General features: G+C 39.7%; 1 protein-coding gene across 7 annotated transcripts in view; it reads right to left on the bottom strand.

The window, feature by feature from the left end:
- Window positions 1-21781, bottom strand: part of CTNNA2 (catenin alpha 2) — a 1115489-nt gene that overhangs the window by 187389 nt on the left and 906319 nt on the right. The window lies entirely within an intron of this gene.

Consider the following 21781-nt stretch of genomic DNA (forward strand, 5'->3'; position numbering starts at 1 on the left):
TTGAGGAGGGCACTATTATTAACTTCATTCTCATAGAGGAGAAAATGGATGAGAGGTATGGAATTTTCCTGAGGTGGCACAGCTAGTAAATGACTGGGCCTGATTTCATAGCCTTGAGAACCCAATTTCAGTACACCTTCGATTAAGCACACACTACTGTACTCAACCGTGACAAGACCACAGGTCTCCTGATTCCAAGTTAAGAGTTCTTTCTACTAGATCATGGATAGTGGCTTTGTCTCCCAGGAACAGTAAATGATACAAGCTGATGTCATGTCTTACACTTATTTTGCTTTCCTTTCAATGTGGAACTCATACACAGGGCTCAATAAATATTTGTTGATTGATTGATAGAGAAAAGAAATGAATGGCAACCTGAAAAATTAATTTCCTCACTGTCAGTTTGAATTAATTCTATTATGGGTTGAAAATTACACCTTGTTCTTCATTCTAAAACCAGCCTACACAACTGGGATGAAGGAGGCTAATTTAGTCTCCGTTATTGTCTCGCGATCTTACAAAAGCAGGTGATGGTTCTTTGAATCAGCACTGAAGAACATCACTTGGGTACCCGCAGGCTCAAGGCACGATTAAATGATCTTTGGTTGTACACAGGAAGGCTGTCTTTATTCCATCTGGTTAATAATGCCTCCCGGCTGTGAATTCATTTTTACCCCTGTTGCAGATCCCAAAGGAAGATTAAAGCAGGTGAACAGGTGAAAGAAAAGCTATGAGCTTCAGTTCCTTACTGTGGGCCTCTCCACTGCCAGCCTCAGGTGGGCATTACAGGAGGTGCTGCAGAGAGAGAAAAATGGAAATTCTTGACCCTGCCAGAGCTAAGGTCCCTCTGTTTTCTGTTCTGAGATATCTGGAGACTAATTAATAGGAGAAAATAAGATGTGGATGGTGGCAAAGATTATGTGAGCCCTTGTCTAGGTCTTTCTCTGAAGTCACTCACAGTTGTGTTTTGTTTGGCAAGGGGTCGGATTTAAAGACTGAAACTCATTAAATTCTTCTCTTGTCTTCCAGAGGAGGGTAAGGTGTTAGGATCTTCATAAACAGACAGGAAAGGGAGAGGTAAAAAGAGAGAGTGGACTCATGGCTTGGATTACCAACTGATCTCCCTCATGTACCAAGAGGATGGTGCCTGGAAGCTCCTTGGAAATAGAAGTGTAGATATTAAGAAGCAAAAGCAAGATGTGGTCAGTTTTGCACAGGGTAGGGGTTAGTATTGTGTTGAGCGGGTATGATTTATGAGAACTCCCTACATGGCTCATTTGCTGTCTTGGATAATTTAACATTTATACTATAGTCTTATAAATTCTGACAGAGGCTTCCTGTGTGGTCCAATAGCTGGGCAATAAGACAAACAAGACACTAAATCTATTGCCGCATTGCTCTGACTTACTCCAGAGAAATGCATCAGTTAATTGGGAGCCATGGGAGATGGAGTCATTGATGCCCAGTGACCACATTGACATACTGTCCCAAAAATGGGGGCCCAAAGGGGAATGACCAAAATAGCTAAGGCTTGAGATGTGGGTTGATGAGTGCAAGGATGGAGCCCATAAAGTCCTGCTTATTTGCTTTTTAGGGAAGCAGAAGTAATTTTTGTCATTTTTGTGGACCTGTAACCAGACCACACAAACTTCTTTTGCAGGCTGTCTTTTTGCAATCAGTTCTCTGAAACCTTTAGGCAGAAAGATGTAGGAGAAGGATAATGCCATCTCCCGCCCTTAAGACTGTCTTCAAGACTGGTGTCTCTCTTTTGTCCTTCACCAGCAACAGTATTTATTCTTGCTGTCCCTGGTTCATTCTCTGGCTGGTGACATAATTAAGATAGATGTAACTCTGAGCTACAGCTTCTAGAATAACAACAATAATGCCAAGAATATTGGAAACAGTAATAACAGCAATGATGATGATGAAGTTTATATAGGATACTTACTATTCACCAAAAATGGTTCTATGAATTTTCATGATATTTTCCACTTATTCCTCAAAAAAATCCCATGAAGCCAATTCTATTATTATCCTCATGTTGCAGGTAAGGAATGTGAGGCACAAAGAGGTAAAGTAGCTTGCCCAAAGTCACACAACCAGTAAGAGATGGTTTTGAGAGTTGAACTCAGGCAGCTCAATGGTGTTGCATGGAAAACTAACATAGTGTCTATGTATCTCCTTATTAGGGAGATGTGTTTTCTGTTCTAACTCCACATAAGAACAGACTTATCCTGTCAAAGAGGGATGAAGTCCACCATGGCACTAGCACACAGAGAACACAGACCTCACAGCCTGGTGGCTGTCAGGGAGAACTTAAGATGGAGAATCAAGATGCTGCAGTGACATGAAACTCTTTTCTTACCTTGTAAAGAGGCAAAGAGACTTCCTGGAAGTGGTTTCTAATTCAGGCATGACCAGGGTTTAAAATCTGCCTCCACCACTTAGTGGATGTGTAACTTCTGATGACTTACTTGACTCATCAAGGTCTTGGTTTCCTGTTCCTGGGAAACCCCTACCTATCTTATAGGGTTTATTAGAAAAATTAAACACAGTAATTATGAAAAGCACTGGGTATGAGATCTACCATGTAGTCTACACTTGATGATTGGTTGCCATTATTCTCATTAGCATTATATTGAAAGGAAGCTGTTGTATCATGTAAGGTGAAGAAGCCTTTGACCAAACACAAAATCTCCACTACAGCTCTTCAGTGAAGATTAATTAGAGCCCTAAGTGGGGAATGGAGAATCCCAGCACTGATGGAGTGGCCAAAGGAGATTTCATGGGTTTATCGAAACTGTGGATAGACATAACTTTAGACATGCTGAGTGAGGTTATTAACAGTTTCTAATAAAGAAGGAAATGCAAACTGGTCATAAGCCACCATATATCCTTCAGTGTTTGCTGGACGTATGATTGAAACAAAATAACACATTAGCACACATATTTACTGCCTTGATCACTCTTTCATCTTGTGGGGAGGCAAGCTGCTCCAATGTGAAGATGGAGTGATAAGCAAAGGTACAAAAATGAAGAAGCTTTGGACAAGTAGAAAGTAGAGATAAAGATGAAAGGGGTCAGAAGGGAGGCTGGGTACTAAGGAAGAAAGGTTGTAGGGGCTGTGGTTCTGATAATGATAATAACAGAGCTAATACCTCATTAGAACATGCCATGTGCCAGGTCCTACTCTAGGTTTGTTACATACAAACTAGTTCATTCTCACAACCATATTCATACTCTATAGATGAGTAAACTGATTTACAGAGTATATATAACTTAAGGACAGGCCAGCTAACAAGCGGTAGAACTGAAATGCAAACCAAGCAATCAAAATTCCATGCTTGCTATTGTACCAGATCAGAGGCACTGGAGTGGTAGGACAAAAACAAAGGATGTTTGAGGAAAGGAAAAGGAGACTTTACTAAAGAGAAGTTTCAAAGGTGTGTAAACCTTTTCTCCCCCTGACATGCTCTCAGTCAATCCTAAAATTTGTAAGGAATCACAAGTGACCCTGTACAGTCAAAATAGCATTGAGGAAGAAGAGAACTAGAGGCTTCACACTTACTAATTTCAAACTATATTACAAAGCTATCATAATCAAAATGATATGGTATTGGCATTAAATACATACACAAAGACCAGCAGAACAGAATAGGAAGCCCAGAAATAAACCCACAGTAAGTTTTTCAGAACAGCAAGAACACACAATGAGAAAAGGGGAGTCTGGTAAGTAAACAGTGTGGGGAAAACTAGATATCCATGAGCAAAAGAATATTGGACCTTTATCTCCCAATGCTCATAAAAGTTAACTTGAAGTGGATTAAATACTTACATCTAAGACCTGAGACCATAAAACTCCCAGGAGAAAATGTAGGTAAAAATTTCCTTGATATTGGTCTTGGCAATGATTCCTTGGATAAGACACGAAATGTGCAGGCAACAAAAGTTAAAATAACCAAGTGGAAATGCATCAAATCTAAAAGCCTGTTACAGCAAAGGAAACAATCAATAAATTGTTATTTGTGCACTAGATAATTGGAGAAGATATTTGCAAACTATCTATCTGATAAGGGGTTAATCTATAAAGAACCCATACAACACATAGAATAGCAAAAAAAAAAATTGGATTAAAACATGAACAAAATAACTAAATATGCATTTCTCTAAAGAAAACATACAAATGATCAATAGGTAAATGAAAGGTGTTCAGCATCATTAACCATCAGGGAAATGCCTCAAATCCACAGTGACATATCTTCTCACACCAGGTAGGACGGCTGTTATCAAAATGACAAGAGACAACAAGTGCTGCTGGGACTTGTCCACTGAAAAGGGACCCCTTATACACAGTTGGTGGGAATGTAAATTGGTACAGCCATTATAGAAAGCAGTATGGGAGTTCCAAGAAAAGTTAAAAATATAACTGCCATATGATCCAGCAATTCACTTTTGGGTATACATCCAGAAAAGATGAAATACATATCTTAAGGAGATAGCTGTTTCCCCATCATTATTCACAATAGTCAACATAGGGAAACAACCTAAGTGTCTTTTGATGGATAAATGAATAAAGAAACTATATTTAAAAATGAAATGTATATATATATATACTTATGCGTGTATGCATGTGTGTGTGTGTGTGTGTGTGCATATATACATAATTCAGCCATAAAAAATAAGGAAATTGTCGCATCTGCAAGAACACAGGTCAAACTGGAGGGCATTATGCTAAGTGAAAAAAGCCAGACAGAAACTTACATGTGCAAAACTTATATGTGGCATTACTTATGTGGAATTGACAAAGAAAAGCCCATTTCATAGATGCAGAGAACAGCATGGTGGTTGCCAAGGACTAGGGGGAAGGGGAGGTGGGGAGATGTACATCAAACGGCAAATGTTTCAGTTATAAGAATAAATTCTGAGGATTGAATGTACAGCATGGTGAGTTTAGTTAATAATACGGCACTCTACATTTGAAAGTTGCTGAGAGTAGATTTTAAATTTCCTCACCACACCCACACACATAAAGTCAGCTATGTGAGGTGATGGATTGCTCATTCTCTTGATGTTGGTAATTGTTTCACAATGTGTATGTATATCAAATCATCACGTTGTCCATTTTAAATATATACAATTAGGGTTGTAAATTATTCTTCAATAAAGTTGGACAAAATAAAAATAAAAGCACTGCCATTTCCTGCTCACAGGAGAAGGGGTTGCCTTTCTTCTATCTCTACACTGATTTTGGTTTTACTAAACACCAAAATAACTTTTTTCCAGATTTGGTCACATGTTATTTTCTCACCATAGCCTCTTCCGACAACTGTAATCAACACTGTGATCCCCTACTTCTGATCTTCCTTACTACCCTACATTTTTTTTCTCTATAGCACTTGCCATGTTCTACTTATTTAAATAAGCTACATATTTGTTTTGTCTATCATTTCTATGGTTAGAACTGAGTTCCCTAAGGGATGAGATCTCTGCTTTGTTCACTGACACATCTCACATATACAGAACAGTGTTCGGCACTTAGTGGGTGCTCCATGAAAAGTGGCTGCTGAGGAACTGAAATTAGAGTAGTGGAAGTCTGGACTCTACAATCATGTCTGTTTAAAAAAACTGGCAGTGTGGCATCTCTTGGGAAAGTAATTCGCCTTATCTTCCTCAGTGGGCTGTTGTAAGAATCAAATGAATATTGATGAAAGTGTTTTGGAAAATATAAAACCATAAAACATAAAAATACTAAAATGGCATACAAACATTAGATCTTACTGTCAAGTAGAGCTGCATACAATGTTTCCTTTATTCATGCAACTTCCAGCTTTTCTGTCAACATCTAACATTAAAATACATCGGTAGAAATGAAAACTAAATTGATGATGAATTCTCCCTGTCTCTCTTTGTTGCTAGGGCACATCACTAGATGTAATAAGATACCCTGGCTGCAGTTGATGCAGCTGGCAAAGGGCCCAAAAGTAGTCAAGGAATTATTTACACTTGGGAAAGTCTAGCTCATAATTACATGATAGATTCAATATCATTTTTGTCCTCACTTCCCGCCCGTACTGTGTTTCCTCATAGTTTTCAGTGAATACGTTATTACCAAAAAGAGAAAAGGATTTCAAATACACATATTCCTCAAGCAGAAGAGGCAACAGGCTGAATTAGAGCATGGCGGGCCGCTCAGGCTAAGAAATGATATTCTCAGAAAGCAGCAGAATAAGATCCATCCTTCACCCCATGGAGCCCTCTCAGCAAAGAGAGTCTTGTGTGGTTTTTCAGCTGTTCAAAGCTCACCTTCAAAAGAAGACTTTCAGGTTGCACCCTGAGTATCTTGACATGGATGAGTAAGAAACGGGTGATGGGGAAAATGAAACACAACAAAAAACAGAGGGGCTTCACGGGCTAGGAGTTAGTGACAAATCCTGCAAGGAAGAATTTCTTCTCCAACACAGGTGTTGGAGAACGAATTGCAGCAGAGTGAGAACCTCACACACATCTGTTCTGGCACAGAATGAAGGATAACATGAGCTGGGCCATGACTGACTGCATCAACCTGAACTAGACATAAGACTTTGAGGAACTTCCTGGTGCAGTCAAGCTTGCTTTATGTAACACACTTGAAAAGATTGAGGATGTTTTTTTTTTTAGATGTAAAAATCTCTGGCAGAGAACAAAGCATCAGTGATGAATACAAAAGTCATCTCTGAGGTATGCAAGCACTGGCTCAATGGGTGAAAATGAAAATGAAAATCCTTCAAAACAGACATTTGGAAGTAAGTATTTCTGCCTTATTTCTCTCATTAAAAAAAGGCATTTGATAACTTTGATGGATTTAATTGCATCCCCCAAATTCATATTCTGAAGCCTTAACTATAGTTTGGGACTGTACTTGGAGATAAGGCCTTTTTGAGAGAAGAGTAATTTCAAATGAGACTGGTCGAGTGGGTTCTAATCCAATCTGACTGGTGTCCTTATACAAGAGGAAATTTGGACACACTTGTAAATGCCAGTGATGTACGCACAGAGAGGACACCACATGAGGACATCATGAGATAGCGGCCATCTGCAAGAGAAGGAGAGAGACCTCAGGAGGAAACGAACTTACCAATCCTCTGATCTTGGACTTCTAACCTCCAGAACTGTCAGGACTCAGTTTCTCAGTTGTTTTAAGTCACCTAGTCTGTGGTGTCTTGTTATGGCAGCCATAGCAAATAACAGCACCTATACCTTAGATGTAGAAACACTATATCAAATAAATTTGGAATATATGCCAGAAAAAAAGAATTGCCAACTAAGTAAAAAATTAGACCTGGCAAATAAGCATTGACTTAATAGTAATTATGCATTTCTGGACTGCCTCTGACAGGGTAATTTGAAGGCTAATGGTATTTAGCAAGCTGACTATCATGACATTTGAAAATTCATCCATATTTCAGCATTAAAAAATAATAAAGTTGATTCAAAGTAATCACCCCCAAATTAGTTTCATCCTTTCCACCCCTTCAATGGTTTTCTATAACTGAATCTTAAAATAATATGTCTGGAATTCAAGCCCCTCCCTAACCCCCAAAGCCTGACGTTGTAATTTGGGATCTCCAAAGTGTCCTTTTCAGTGTGCATAAGCATTGGAGATCTCTAAAAAGTGGCAGCACTATGAGGAGATTCCCACATGTGTATCTGATCCTATAATGCTTCTATTTATTTATATTTTACCTCCCAGAGTCTCATGGAGATCCACTCTGGAAAATCACATCTCCTCTGGTAGTGCTGCTTAAGCTGGAAGGTCATAGGACTCCCCTGGGAATGCTGTTAAAATGCAGACTGAAGCCAGCAGTGGGGCCTGAGATTCTGCATTTCCAACAAGCTCCCAGGTAAGGCAGATTCCATTGGTGCAAAGACCACACTCTGAGCAGGGAGGCCCTGTGTTTCCATATGGGCAGTATGCACGTGCCCTGGGGAGTAGTGTCAGCCCAAGGCCAATAGCCACGACCATGGGGATGGGGATGTTCTTCCTGCCTTTGTGTATATGCTTGTGTGCTAGATCCACAGCATGTATTTCCTCTTAACTGCTTGAAAACTATCCTGCTTTCCTGCTTTTCATTAAAAAAAAAAAAAAGCAAGAGATCACTAAGTTGAGAAACCGGAAAGACATTCCTGGTGAGCAAATGGCAGGAGTTAGGAATCAGAGGTAGGAAGCAGCACTACCAGAGGAGATGTGATTTTCCAGAGTGGATCTCCATGAGACTCTGGGAGGTAAAATATAAATAAATAGAAGCATTATAGAATCAGATACACATGTGGGAATGTCCTCATAGTGCTGCCACTTTTTAGAGATCTCCAATGCTTACGCATGCTGAAAAGGACACTTTGGAAATCCCAAATTACAACGTCAGGCTTTGAGGGTTAGGGAGGGGCTTGGAAATGCATCAGATATGTCAGAGCACTAAGGAAAGCTATTAACTGCATGAAAATTTGTTATTGTTGTTTTTAAGAAACTAATAAAAAGCCAGTCTTCAAAGATAGACTGAGAGCAGGTCCATCTGAAGAATTTCAACCCAAATTTAACTTTCAACTAATTGAGCATGTGTGATGTCTGCTCTGTGATCTCAGTTAAGAACTGGTCTGGAACCTTAGTGGTGGTGTGAAAGAGGGTGGGCTTCATCATATTCCATTGTCTTCTTTGTGCACTTCTCTTTCAATGCATTATTATCTACCTACCATCTCCTCTAATACCCATTCCTGCCCTCATTCATCAGAACCTTAGTTCCAGTCAGCTGCCTTAATTAAAAAGAAATCAATGAGAGAATCCTAATTCAATATTCCTGTTTGAAGAACAATTAAATATCCTCTCCTGGAAGTAATTTCAGAATATTAAGACATTCTTTAAATAATGAGATTTAGGAAACATTAAAGACCATAGGGGAATTGTTTTGGGACAAGGGGTTTTCACCAAATCACTCTAGGGTACAGAAACTGGGGGGAGTTTGGAGTAACAACGATTTTAGAGAGAGTATAAATTAGGAAATAGAACTTCACCTATTTCTTCTGTTATCTGGTCACTTAATTTAGATCAAATAATATGTATTACAAATTAACCAATGTAAGCATGGAATGCTGAGTGTATACAATTTAAAGTTCATTATATAATATATTTTATTTGACGACTGTATGTAATTAGTCTCGACTAGGGACAATTTTGTCCCCTAGGGGATCTTTGGCAATATACGTACCACTTTTGGTTGTCACAACTATATGGGGGAGGTGCAATTGGCTTCTGGTGGTTAAAGTCCAGGGATCCTGCTAAACATGCCATAATGCACAGGACAGCCCCCCGCAACAAAGAACTATGAGCCTAAATGTTAATAGTGAGGAGACTGAGCTACCCTATAGTAATTATATTTCCCTAATGACATACTTTGATCTTCGTAATCTCTAGCCTTATACAGAATTTCACTCAAAGTAACAGAAACCAGTTCTTCTGAAGTCAAGATCAACCACCACGTTGTTCCAGAATGATAATCGTGAGCACAACTTAAAGGAACCACCATAATAGCCACTAGTGTGTTAAGTACTTGCAAAGTTGTAAAATTCTTTGAACAAAAACAAAGAGTTGACTCCTTGCAAAGAAAGCTTTTGTGGAAGATAACTTCTTGCTATCGTAATAAGTTAGTGTGGCTAGGAAATGACAGTCAACTATGTGAAAATGAAAACCTCACTTAACTTCCTTCCTCCTTCAAGGAAAACTCGTAATAGAAGTAGTCATTTCGCAGTGAAGTTCTCTAAGATAGGCTGAAGAAACATTAGGTTCAATGCTCTACTTGTGGATTTATACTGGGCTTTTCAGGGCAAGAAAAATCACTTGTACAAATGTCATTAGTACATTTTGACCGTGAGAAACTATTCAGAATTCTGAGGCAGCCATTTATTGATGGCATTTGAGCAAAAGCTCTTCCTCCAAAACTCTAGTTAAGCAACAGAAACAGAGGTTGAATTGTTTTCATTTTGAGAGAAGCCATTGTTACCCTCAAAATTCCAGGCAAGAATCAAACAAAGAGAATTTACTGGATATGAGATTTCTCCATCAAAAAACAATTGGAGGAAATAATGGGTAATGATATAGCCAATATTTGTAGAAATACAAGGCACTGAAAACTACAAGTACACTGAATGCCCATTTGAAGGGTTCCTGGTGCTAAGCGAACCCTGGGGAGAAATAGCAGAGGTCAGACAGAGTCTAAGAAGTCAGTGAGAGGGGAAAATGGTCCTCAGGGCAAAATTCTAGGGCAGAGAAACAGCCAGAGTCTAATTTAGGAAGTAGAGCCATACCGGGTAAAGCAGTTAGCACAGGTAACCGGATTCCCCACCTGGCCTGCCCATCGGCCCCTTTCCTCCGATATGAGGGCCCCCGTCTTTCTTCCTCTGCTTTCCTGAGCCTCTGACCTTGCGTGGCATCTGAATCACACCTCCTGCACTGTTCCTGACTATATTTTCAGTTTCCTCTGCAAAACTGTAACCTGTCCTTATTTCCTAACTGCCTCATTCAGAAAGAATGGCTATGAACCCTGACGTTTCCCCAGGTGAGGACAATTCACCATTCCCAGAAGGCAGTGGGGGGCCCACCTGAGACTCTTCCCCAGACGGATGTTAGGTTACAACATCAGAGGTCCTCAATGGGGACAAACACCTGCCTGGTATCATGTTCAAGGAATGCGAGCATGAAAAGTGTACCCACATGAATGTAAATTGGAGATTTTTTTTTTAAAGCCCTATGTAACAGAGATATGGGAAGGCTCTTACTTGAAAAGTCTTGACTTTTTGAGATACTTGATTATGGGGCTCAAAACAGCCTCTTAAGACGAGTATTGCATTGGGATAGGTCAAATAACAACCTGTTTTCAGTTTTGCAAAACTACTGATCCATAGGAAACTGCGGCCCTACTGCCATTAACAACCTCTAATCTTCAGGCTCCATGTAGAAACTGTCATAACATTTTATAGAAAATCTGTAGCACCATTCCTCATTCAGGCAGCCTGAGTGCATTTTTGCCCATACATTACAGTCTTTCTTATTAAAGCATCTTGTATTTTGAAGTAAAGTTACAAACCAACTTTTTGGAAATTTTAAAATAAGGAAAAAATATAAGAAAAACCATGTGGATGAGGGAAGGTGGTGGGTCTGATGCTTTGGACCCTCCCACATAAACTTGGTAAAGGAATCATTCACTCAGGAAATTTTAGAGATTTGGAAAAATGCATTTGTGTTTTCAGTCTTCCAAGAAAACATTTAGGGAAGATAAATCATGGGCTCCTATTGTTTTCGCATAAAAACTAACAACTTGTCAGTCGAAGTAAGTAACTGTATTTTGGTGGCAACTGGCATTTTGTGAAAATATTGACTCAATTCCCAGGCACCTTGGATGTGTGACATTCACACTCTTTGGCAGCTCCAGAATGTCTAAACAGGAGCAGCTGAGGGCAGCAATCTGGTTGGAAGTGGTAATGGGGAAATTTCTGGAAGGCACACTTGTATTACAAACAGTTTCTAACTTCGATTGTATACTGAAGGTCAATTAAAACATCAATTCCTTTCTAAAGATGTGCAAATTGTATTTTACATATGACTGAGCAAATATTTGTTCTTTAGATCAGAGAATGTGTGAATCTGTCTAATATACATACCCACACTCTCACACAGAATAGAGTGGCTTTGAGGAGCAGAGAACGCTTTTTGGAGGGAGGAGTGGGTGCGCTACAGAATGCCGTACAACCGGCCACCCTTTGGCACTGAGGCCATTCACACGATCGGCTTTCACAAGTAGGCATTACTGAGCCTACACAAAAAGGTAAAATCATGGAAGCTCTTAATTCATATAAACAAATGACGTCATTAATAGTTAGTTGAAATGTAGATTTTTCTCTGTGGTAGCATTGACCTTTCTTCTCTCTCTGGTTCCCATGTATATAATCACCAACATGATGAAAAGCCACTGAAACCTATCTTCCAGACACTGGCCAGTCACAGGAAAAAGCCATAGGAGTATGGCGAGCAGTGAAGGAATCTATTTTTGGTCACTTTATGGTCTGGAACAGCTCAGCCACCAACAATGCACCCAGTCTTGGTTTTATGTTCACTGGAGGCTTGAGGGCTTCTAGGAAGCTGTTGTAGTGACGTGTTCTTGGGAACACGCAGCCCCCAAATTCCAGTGTCAACCGCAAATGCATGCTAGGACGGAACAGTTATTTGGGCCTTCCCTTTCCCTGGAACCTGAAATCAGGAAGGGTCCTTAGAATATAGAATGCAGAGATAGGCGGGACCTAGGTGACATGTGCTAGATGCAAAATCTGAGGGTCGCAGGATTAAAGTGGTTTGTTGGTTTTCACAGCCAGAGGGTAGTGCATTCCATTGTCAAAGCCCAGTCCTCAGGTCCAAAGAACCCAGTGTTGCTTTTTAAGGTAAGGGTTGAAAGTTACATAGACACTGAGCCCCAGGCTGGCCACAGGGCTCTAAGTTGAATTCCTCCCCCTTCCAAAGTTAACAGAATCAAGGTAATCTGAAAACTTGTTTTTAACTCAAAAGAACAATGTCCCAACACACCATCCCTGTCAAACTATGGCTTCAGGCTGGCTAAGGGGGCTTTGCAATAAATATATAAAGGACTTCCAACTAACGAAGCCTGAACACAGAAGCACTGGAGAGTTTTTTTCCTGGGCAATTAAAAAACGTCTTGCTGTTAAACAAACCACATCATGTTTAATGGGGCTCATTTCTCATTGCACTGAGGGGGTCTGACCTTAATAATATAGAATTATACCGCTCAGCAAAGATCCTGAGTTAACTGGACTAAAGTACACACACTTTAAACAGTTGCAGCAAACACACCAAGGAGAAAACATACATATATATGTATACAGAGAACTGCCTGCATAGATGATGAAACAGTAACACTCATTATTTAGTAAAACCAGAGACCAAACATTTCTAACCTTTCTGAGGCAGTAACACTGAATGTAACCCACTAAAGTCTGACCTGGCAGCACCACAACCACAGCCCAGATCCCAGGTTTCTCAAACCTTTCTAAGGCATAACACTGTTCTTTCTCCTCTTTGGAGAGTAGACTAAAAGACAGCACTATAGTGCGGCCTTATGTTTTATTGCAGTGAGGGAGAACTGGGGAGAAATGTATGAGGCTAATAAATATAACTAATATATTTATATATACAGAAATAGAGGCAAGAGTGAGGTGGCAGGGTGGCAAGAGGGGAGGGAGGAAACATATGGGATAGCAGAGAGAACACGGGCCCTAAATCATCTGGATTCAGGCTCTGTCACTCAGCCATGAGCTGGGAACTTTGGTCAGCCTACTTTTAGTTTCTTTGGGCCTCACACTCCTAATCTGCAAAACCATGATATTGATGATTAAAGAAGTTACTTGTTATGAGGCTTAAGAGAAATGATGTGAAAATTATTACATCTAGCATGGAGAACAAGCTAATTTGTTTCTTTCCTCTTTTCCTTCAGTATGGGCAACATAGATAATCGTCATCTCTTTTCTGGATGTTTCTTCATAAGTGTACTTAATTCACCTGTTGGGTGAATTTTGAAGTTAGATCATGGTAGGTAAGTTTTTATCCAGATGCCAGAAAATATAATATTCACATTCTCATGGGTATTAATAGTTCTTTTTACATCAGAAAAAAAATAATTGACTTTGTAATATGGCCCTGCACTTTGCATTTTGAAATGTAACCTGGGAATGTTTATGTTACATGCATAGTTAACTCAAGCCATGCAATATACTTTTGTCATAAAATTTTTAAGATTCTTAGAATCCACTATGTGCAAGCAACCTTGGAAGTCCACAGCATTCAGTAATTTAAACAGACATGAATGACACAGGCTGTGGAGATGAGGATTCATGAAGCTAGTGAGTGAGCTTGGCTTACACTAGTACCAAAAAGCTGCTTGGATAATCTACTCCTAGGATGATGTCTTCCTGTACATCTACTAGGATGGACAGGAATTCCTGTGTAGTAACACATGGGATATATGCAGTAAAATAGTCTCTTCTCTGAAATGTGATTTGAGAGATAGGGAACATAATACCTGTACAACTGCAGAACCAGAAACAGCTAACATTTTCGAGCAATTACTTTGGGGCCAGGCACTGTACTAAATACATGCAGGACCAATGCTAGTCTGCACACCTTGGACCAGCCTCGGGGCAGTGTGCCACAGTGCTTCTAAGCAGGGTCACCGGAGTGTGGGATACTTGCCTGCATGTGAATTCTGCCTCTTTTATCTACATGACTTGGGGCAAGTTATCAAACTTCTTGAAATCCCAGTTTGCTGACCTAAAATGGAGTAAAATATAATGGCTACTTAAGTTGTCAGAAGTATTAAATAAGGTTATAAGGAACTTATAAAGAACCCTAGTCATGTATTTAAATAATTATTAAGAAGCTAAAGTGAGTCCCTGAACTTTTGTAATATGCACTGTATATTACATGAAAAATTATAAAATATGGTAGCGTTTAGAAATTAGGGACTTTTGGGGAGTCCTGGAATATACACTTCTTAAAGGACAGAAAAAAAAATTACTGTAGGTTTAATGTATCCTTGAGCTGAACAAAATGCCTCTTCAGAAAATATGACTTACAGATTTGTTATGGTACAACTATTTGAGAAATTCCAATAATTCAGCTCTAGTTCAAATATATTAACTGGATGGAGGAGGGTAGCATTGAGAAAATCATAACAATGTTCAGTTTATACTTCAAAAAAGCATGTAGATCCAGTTCCATCAATGCAATTTTTGATGCAGCTTTTCTTGATTCTCTTTTTGGGTCTTGGTTTGAATCAAAACCCTGGAATTTACAAGGCTCTATTATATTCACTCATACTTAAGACATTTGTGCAGCGTTTTCAGGGTTACAGCTATCATACAGTTGTAGCCTGAGCCAATCAAGAGACAGTCTTGAGAGTGTGAGCTTTTTGGTTTTTAAGAGTTCCAAGTGATTTCACTACTGCAGCATGTCAGAACTTGGAGTCATCCCAGACTCCTCTCTGTGTCATATCATAACATCTAATATATCAGCTCAACCCTGTACGTATAACTAAAATCCAACTCCTTCTTTCCACTTCCACTGCCCCTATTCTGGACATAGTACTACTCCCTTGCTGGACTATCAGGACATCCTTTTATCTAGTTTCCCTTCTTCTATTTTGTCCCCTACTGGTTTTCCATAAACCAACAGAGTGATCCGTTCAAAATGGAAGTCAGGTCTGATGTCAGCCCTTTGTTCAAAGCCTTCAATGGATTCAAATATATCAGTAAAATAAAAAATCTTTGCACCCAGCCCTCAGTCTCATCTGTGAGAATGTTCCTCTTCCTCTCGGCTGCCATCACATGGGTCTCTGTTCTTACCAAACATGCCAAGCACGCAGCACCTTGGGGGTCTTTGCCCTTTCTGTTCCCACAGGTGAAGGTGTCCTTCTACTTCTCTTAGGTCCCTGCTGAAAAGTCATCTTAGGAAACAAACTTCTCACCCCACAGGTCTTCATCATTCTCTACTGCTCTGCTCTGCTTTATTTCACTCTCTGGGACAGCTCTGCCTTACATGTTACACATTCAGCTCCCCCTTTCTCTATCTTGTTGTGTGACAGCATGAAACTGGTCTGTGTCATTCATGGTTGTATTGCCAGTAACATGGTGGCTACTCAGTAAATATTTGTGGATGAATGAATCTTCTGTGCAAGTGGAGGGTCTAACTGAGAAAAACAACTTACTCAAGGCTGAAATTAAAGGAGTCTGTGCTTTCCAGATGATCACATAAGGGTTTGTCTCTTACTTTAAAACCTTGCATTTTCTAACAGACACAGCTTCTTACCCTGCATGGGGTGATGCCTTCAGGACTCAGTCGAGAGGATGAAGCAGAGAACTGGGAGTCCCTTGTCTGACTCAGCACTCTCGTGGCTGCCATGGCGCCCTCTACTTTGTCACACAGACCCAGCTCCCTCGCTCACAGCCTCTGCAACTGAGGATAAGGCCGACAGCACGGCTCCTGAGGGGGAGGCCCGGGAGGAAATGAGAGCACAGTGTGGGGCGTTCCTCCAGGAGCATCCTGGCAGAGTTACTTCAACTTCTTACAAGTCTCCAAACAGCGAGGCCTTTCTACTGGGTGGAGGCAGGAGTTCTCCACCTTAGTTCTTAGATCTGAGATTTCTCCTTGGTAGCAAATTAGGGAATTAAATAAGCACAATGCCTCTTCACTGATCCCGGATGCACTTGGGCAGGGTCAGCAGCAGGCTTTTAGAACACATTAACGCAGGAGCCGAAAAGTTGGCAATGTCTCAGGCTGCATCTATCATTTTATTTATTCTTTAGGCAACATCTGTTTACTGAATAGCTGCTATATGCTAGGCACTCAACTACGTGCTGGGATGTACTTAGGAATCAATTAGATGTGGTTCCTTTCCTAAAGAATTTGCCAGTTTAGCGGGAGTGAGCATATAGACATAGAGCTGGATGTGTGCATGTCAGAAGGAAATAGGGTTCCAAGAGAGTGAAGAACACAGAGAACTGATACCCCTTGGGGCCATGTGTGAGTGAAAGCAGAATAATGATTAGAAATGAGAGGAAGGGGTATGTGTGGAGTCTATCAGGAAAGGGACAGCACACACATAGGCCTCAGCAGAGGGGGCATAGCTTATTCAACCAGTAAAAGATGGCCTTGGGGGCCAGATGCCTTATAGGAAGTGGGAGCCTGGGTGAGCCTGAGGGGTCAGATCCTGCAAGCCTCGCAGGCTACTTTAAAATATTGGGCTTTAACCTGAGAATGATAGGAAGTCTTTGAATGGTCTCAGGCAGGAAAACTGCAAAATCAATTTGCATTTTTAGATGTTTGCTCTGGCTGCTGGGTGCAGAAAGGTTGAAGGAGGACCAGGCAGATGAGGTGGGTGTGTTGGAAGGACACTGAAATTCCCCAAACAAGAGAGCATGCTGCTTGCACTAGGCTCTTGTGGTATTGCTGGGGAAGAAAGAAGAGTAGGCAGATTGACTGAGCAGCAAAGCAATGAAGGAACACAATGAGCCTGCAGATTCTGTAAACAGCTGTATTGACTTTGCATCTCATGTTCCAGATTAGTATTTTTTTCTTTACTACAGTGCATATTTGCCCCCCATTTACATCCAGTTCACCCCCACCAAGAGCACGTTATTTTGGTAGTGAGCTGCCATAGCTTGCATTCTATTTCTCCAAAAGGCTTGGGAATGAGTTACAACAGGTGTCCTCTGACCAGTCAGCACATCTTCAGTAGGCCCAACCCTGAAGCCCTTAGCTAACCTCAGAGATCAGATAACTGGATTCTGCAGATGAGGGAAAATACTAATTAAAAAAAAAATCAGTTCTACTGGTGATGTTTGCTCTAGTGACTGATGGTAAACATCACAGAGCATCATAGCTGACCTGTTCAATTCTCCTAATCAACAAACCTTGGTACAGTTCACCTAGTCTTTATTGCATGTTAGAAATACTGTGGAAGGAAAAAAAATCCTTCAATATTTCACTTGCTAAAGCAATTATAAAAAGCCAAATTATTATTATTTTTTCAAATTCATATTATGGTAATATTTTATCTGCACTAAAACTAGCCTTGTTGAGAATTTTCTAAAGATCACAACATTGAATGATACGTTGGCAACACCCTTCATTCATTCCATCCCCTCAATCTCTGTGAACAGCAAATACCAAACTGGGAGAAAATAGCACAGAAATGTAAGGGAAAAAAAATAACAATAGATGGAAAACTGAATATACTATAATGAAATTCAGAAATCAAGAAATATTAAGGAACTAAAACTGTTACTATTAATTCATAGATTATTTCATGCATTCAATCATTCATCACTCAAAATGATCTGATATAGAATTCTTACACTAGTAACATTAATGACAACTTAGTGATTCATCAGTTCTCAAACAACTGATGTGAGGAGGTGGTTAGTGAAGGGACTGCAGAAAATGGTCAGGGTTCCAAGATCACTATTTCAGTTGAGTTAGATCTCTTTTTACTGACTTCTGGTTTATTTGAGGGATAGAAGCTCAATGTTTCCATTGAATAATGAGATCTCTGACTCAAAATATTAACAACAAACAACCACACAAACTTATCTAAATCAGCTCTTAGGGATTTTTCACTTCTAACCATGAAGGAATAGCCAATAGAGACCCACTCTCCTGTTGAAATAAACTAGAAATACAGAATAAAAATAATTTCTTGGAGAGTGTGGGGCAGCTGCCAAAGAAGGCACAACTTAGGCTCAGAAAGGGATGCTCACTGTGGGGAGCCCAGTTTTCTGCATGTCGCTTCTCTACCCAAGGATTTGCTAATTCTTAGTGCTGAAAAAGAAATTGAGACACTATATAGAAGGTAGCTGTGGAAATGAAGCGAGTTCTTGAGAGTTTACAGCAGTTTCATAGGGCTGGGGAGGCAAAACCTGGAGTCCAGGACAGCCAAGGGAGCTGGGTGGAACTCAGGTCCCATTGAGAAGCTGGGGGCAAAGACTGGCCTTTATCACAGCTTTCCTCTCCAAAACTAAGTTTTGACTTCTTTGTCTCTTAAGTCACACATAGCCATTGACATGATAAAAAACAAAAGAACTTGTTCTTTTTGCTGAAGCCACTGTGGACTGGCTTGGAGACCTGCTCTGCTCTCCCTAGAAAGTCCTTTATGTGAGTAATAAACCTTTTCAAATCCTCTCAATTGGTGTCTTGCATCACCAGTCTCAAAATCCAAGCCATTTTTATATGTAGACATGGAAGGTTGCCCTTTCTGGGGCAACCACACAACAGAAACAAAATTGCTCCAAACACTAGAATTCTGTGACTTGGACTTAAAAAAAAAAGATTAATATATACATTTTAAGGGAGATGACCTGATAATGAATTTTACCAGAAAACTGGAATCAACCAACCAAACATAAAAAAGGATCAAGTAGAAATTCTTTAAAAAGAAAAAAGTAATTGAACTCAATAGATCAGTTTTAAGCATATTGGACACAGTTGGAGATGGGATGAACGAGCTGAAAATTAGGTCAATAGAAAATAACTAGACACAAGCATGGTTTAGGGAGAAATTTAACCTTAAATGCATATATTACTAAAATAAGAAAGGCTAAAAATCAATACTGTAATTATTCATTTTTAAAAGTTAGATAAATAGTAAGTCATACCAGAAGAAAGCAGAAAAAATACATAAAGATAAGAGCATAAGTAAATAAAATACAATGAAAATCTACAGAGCTGAAAGCTGTTTTAGAAAATATTATTAAATTGATAAACAACTTATAAAGCTAATCAAGAAAAAAAGAGACCCATTAGTAATATGAGGAGTGAAAAAAAAAAAAGAAATAGAAAGAAAAGAGTAGTCCAGATCCTCACACATTTAAAAAAAATAGTAAAAGGATATCATGGACAATCAGATACTGAAAAAGTAGAAAAAATAAATGAAAATAACAAACTCCTAAACTCAACTTATCAAAGCTGACTCAACCAGAAATAGAAAATTTAAATGATCTTATGTTTAATAAAACAGAATTGAAATCAGTAATTCTTAAAACTTTCCTCAAGCAAATGCCCAGGATCTGAATGCTGTATCAGTGAATTCCTCCAAATATTTGAGAAACAGGTAATGCCAGTCTTACACATTCACTTCCAAAAAGAAAAGGAATAATTCCTTATAAGTGTTTTAAGTGAAAGCATAATTTTGATACCAGCACCTAGGAAGGAGAATAAAGGAGACAAAAATCATACAATTGCCCCAAAATGTGCAGAAAATTTGTTTGATATGATACAACTCTATATGTATTCATGATAAAAAAAGATCTTAGCAAATGAGTAATAAAAGATGACTAAATTAATTGATATTATATCTGAAAAAAACCTAAAACAATATAATTTATGGTGAAATATTAAAATGTTCTGAGATCTAGAAGTAACAAAAATAACAATATTGTACTGATGGTCACAGCTAATGCAATAAAGAGATGAAAAAACAAGGCATAAGGATAAGAGAAGAAATAAAATTGTCCTAAGTTGCAGACAACATGATTAAGTACATAGAAAATCCAAACAGATATAAACTGTGGAATTAGTAAGTGAATTTATCATCACCAATGGATATAAAATCAACATATCAACCAAATTTTTCAAATTATATGAACAAACACCAAAGTCCAGAGAGGTACTTACTTCGACATACACACTTTGAGAATTAGGAAAAGGGTGACTCTCAGCTCAGTGAGCCAACCGTTTCTGTATGTATGCATCAACACTGCAGCAGAGTTTGAAGGGCATAAACTGTAGAAATACTTTCCATTCGAGTATCTTTCACAGCAGAAGCCAATCCACACCCTAGTCCCTACATCTCCTGGGCATGAAGACATCCCAACAAGCTGCTGGCTGCAGCGTCCACCCAGCAAGGAAGACATGAATAACTAAGGGAAGCAAAACAGCAATTTGCAAAACCGTGGGAATTGGACTGACCTGAGCCTCCTGGTTCTGCCACAAGCTGAGGACCCAGGATCACCCATAGTGGCTGGATTCCCCTATAGTGAACCTACCGATGGTTTGAAGAGGAAAGGTGGATGTGTCCGAGGTCTATTACAGAAGAGGGAGAAGAAGGACTACTTGGCCCTGGCCTCACACTTACACAAGGCATCAAGTTTGAACTTCAAGTATGATCTGAAAATGAGGCTACACACAGAATTACAGAAAGACACTGACAGGGCTCAAAGTAGGAGATGTTTATCATACGTCTTTAAAATCATGTCCTTTCTTTGTCCACAATGCCTACAGCACACCATTAATTAAGGTTTCTATAAATTCTGCAATTATCTTGTAAACAATGTAGTTACATGTGATAATAGATCTGTATGTTAATACCATTATTTTATTACATATGAATGTTTAAATCTTTTATAGCATTCATTCAGTATTATTTCTTTTCTTCCTCCTTCCCTTTCCCCTCTACCTCTGTTCTATTTTTTTTACCTTCTCTTTCTTGAAACGAGGGAATGGCCAAGGCTTCCAAGGCCAACCTTGGAAAGACTCTCTACTCCTCAAGGGCCAGGTGAACTCTTGGGACACATGGGTGGACTATGAGGGGTGATGGAGCACTCGCCTTGTAGGTGGGGACAGAGCCAGAGAGAATGCCTTGGTATTACAACTCTACTTTTTAGAATCTAGGCTGGTGTTGCCTCAGGACACTGCAGTCATGGTAGGAAGCTGAAGGGCTCCACTGCCATGGCCTAGGCTTCTGCACCCTCCATTGGTGACTGCTGTCCCGGGTGATGGCTCAGGCAGGGCCCAGGGGACCAGGGCCTCCCTCTGGGCTTGATGCAAGCCTCTGGCTGGCTGGGTGTCTTGGAGCCCCAGAGGCAACAGCGTTGTAGAGCAACCAAAGAGCAAACTAAGCAGGTGTTTCAGGCCCACCTCGATTGGAGCACATCTCTATTACTCTAAGACAAATGGAGAGAATTTCACATTTGATGAACTCAGTCAGCATTTAATTTTGCCATCTGGAGAAAACAACAAAGCAGCTTACTTACCTTTAGCTTTCATTTAAGTTGTCTGTCATTCTGAGTAATTTTATTTTATTTTGAATTAAAGTGGGGATATACCAAAGTCTTGTTGTTTGTTTTTGTTGTTTCTAAGTGCTCAGAGCCTGGCCCTGATAATTATTCCCTAAATGTACTGGGATAGTCACCCTTC

Source organism: Manis javanica, chromosome 1 (assembly GCF_040802235.1).
Source record: "Manis javanica isolate MJ-LG chromosome 1, MJ_LKY, whole genome shotgun sequence".
NCBI classification, from domain to species: domain Eukaryota; kingdom Metazoa; phylum Chordata; class Mammalia; order Pholidota; family Manidae; genus Manis; species Manis javanica.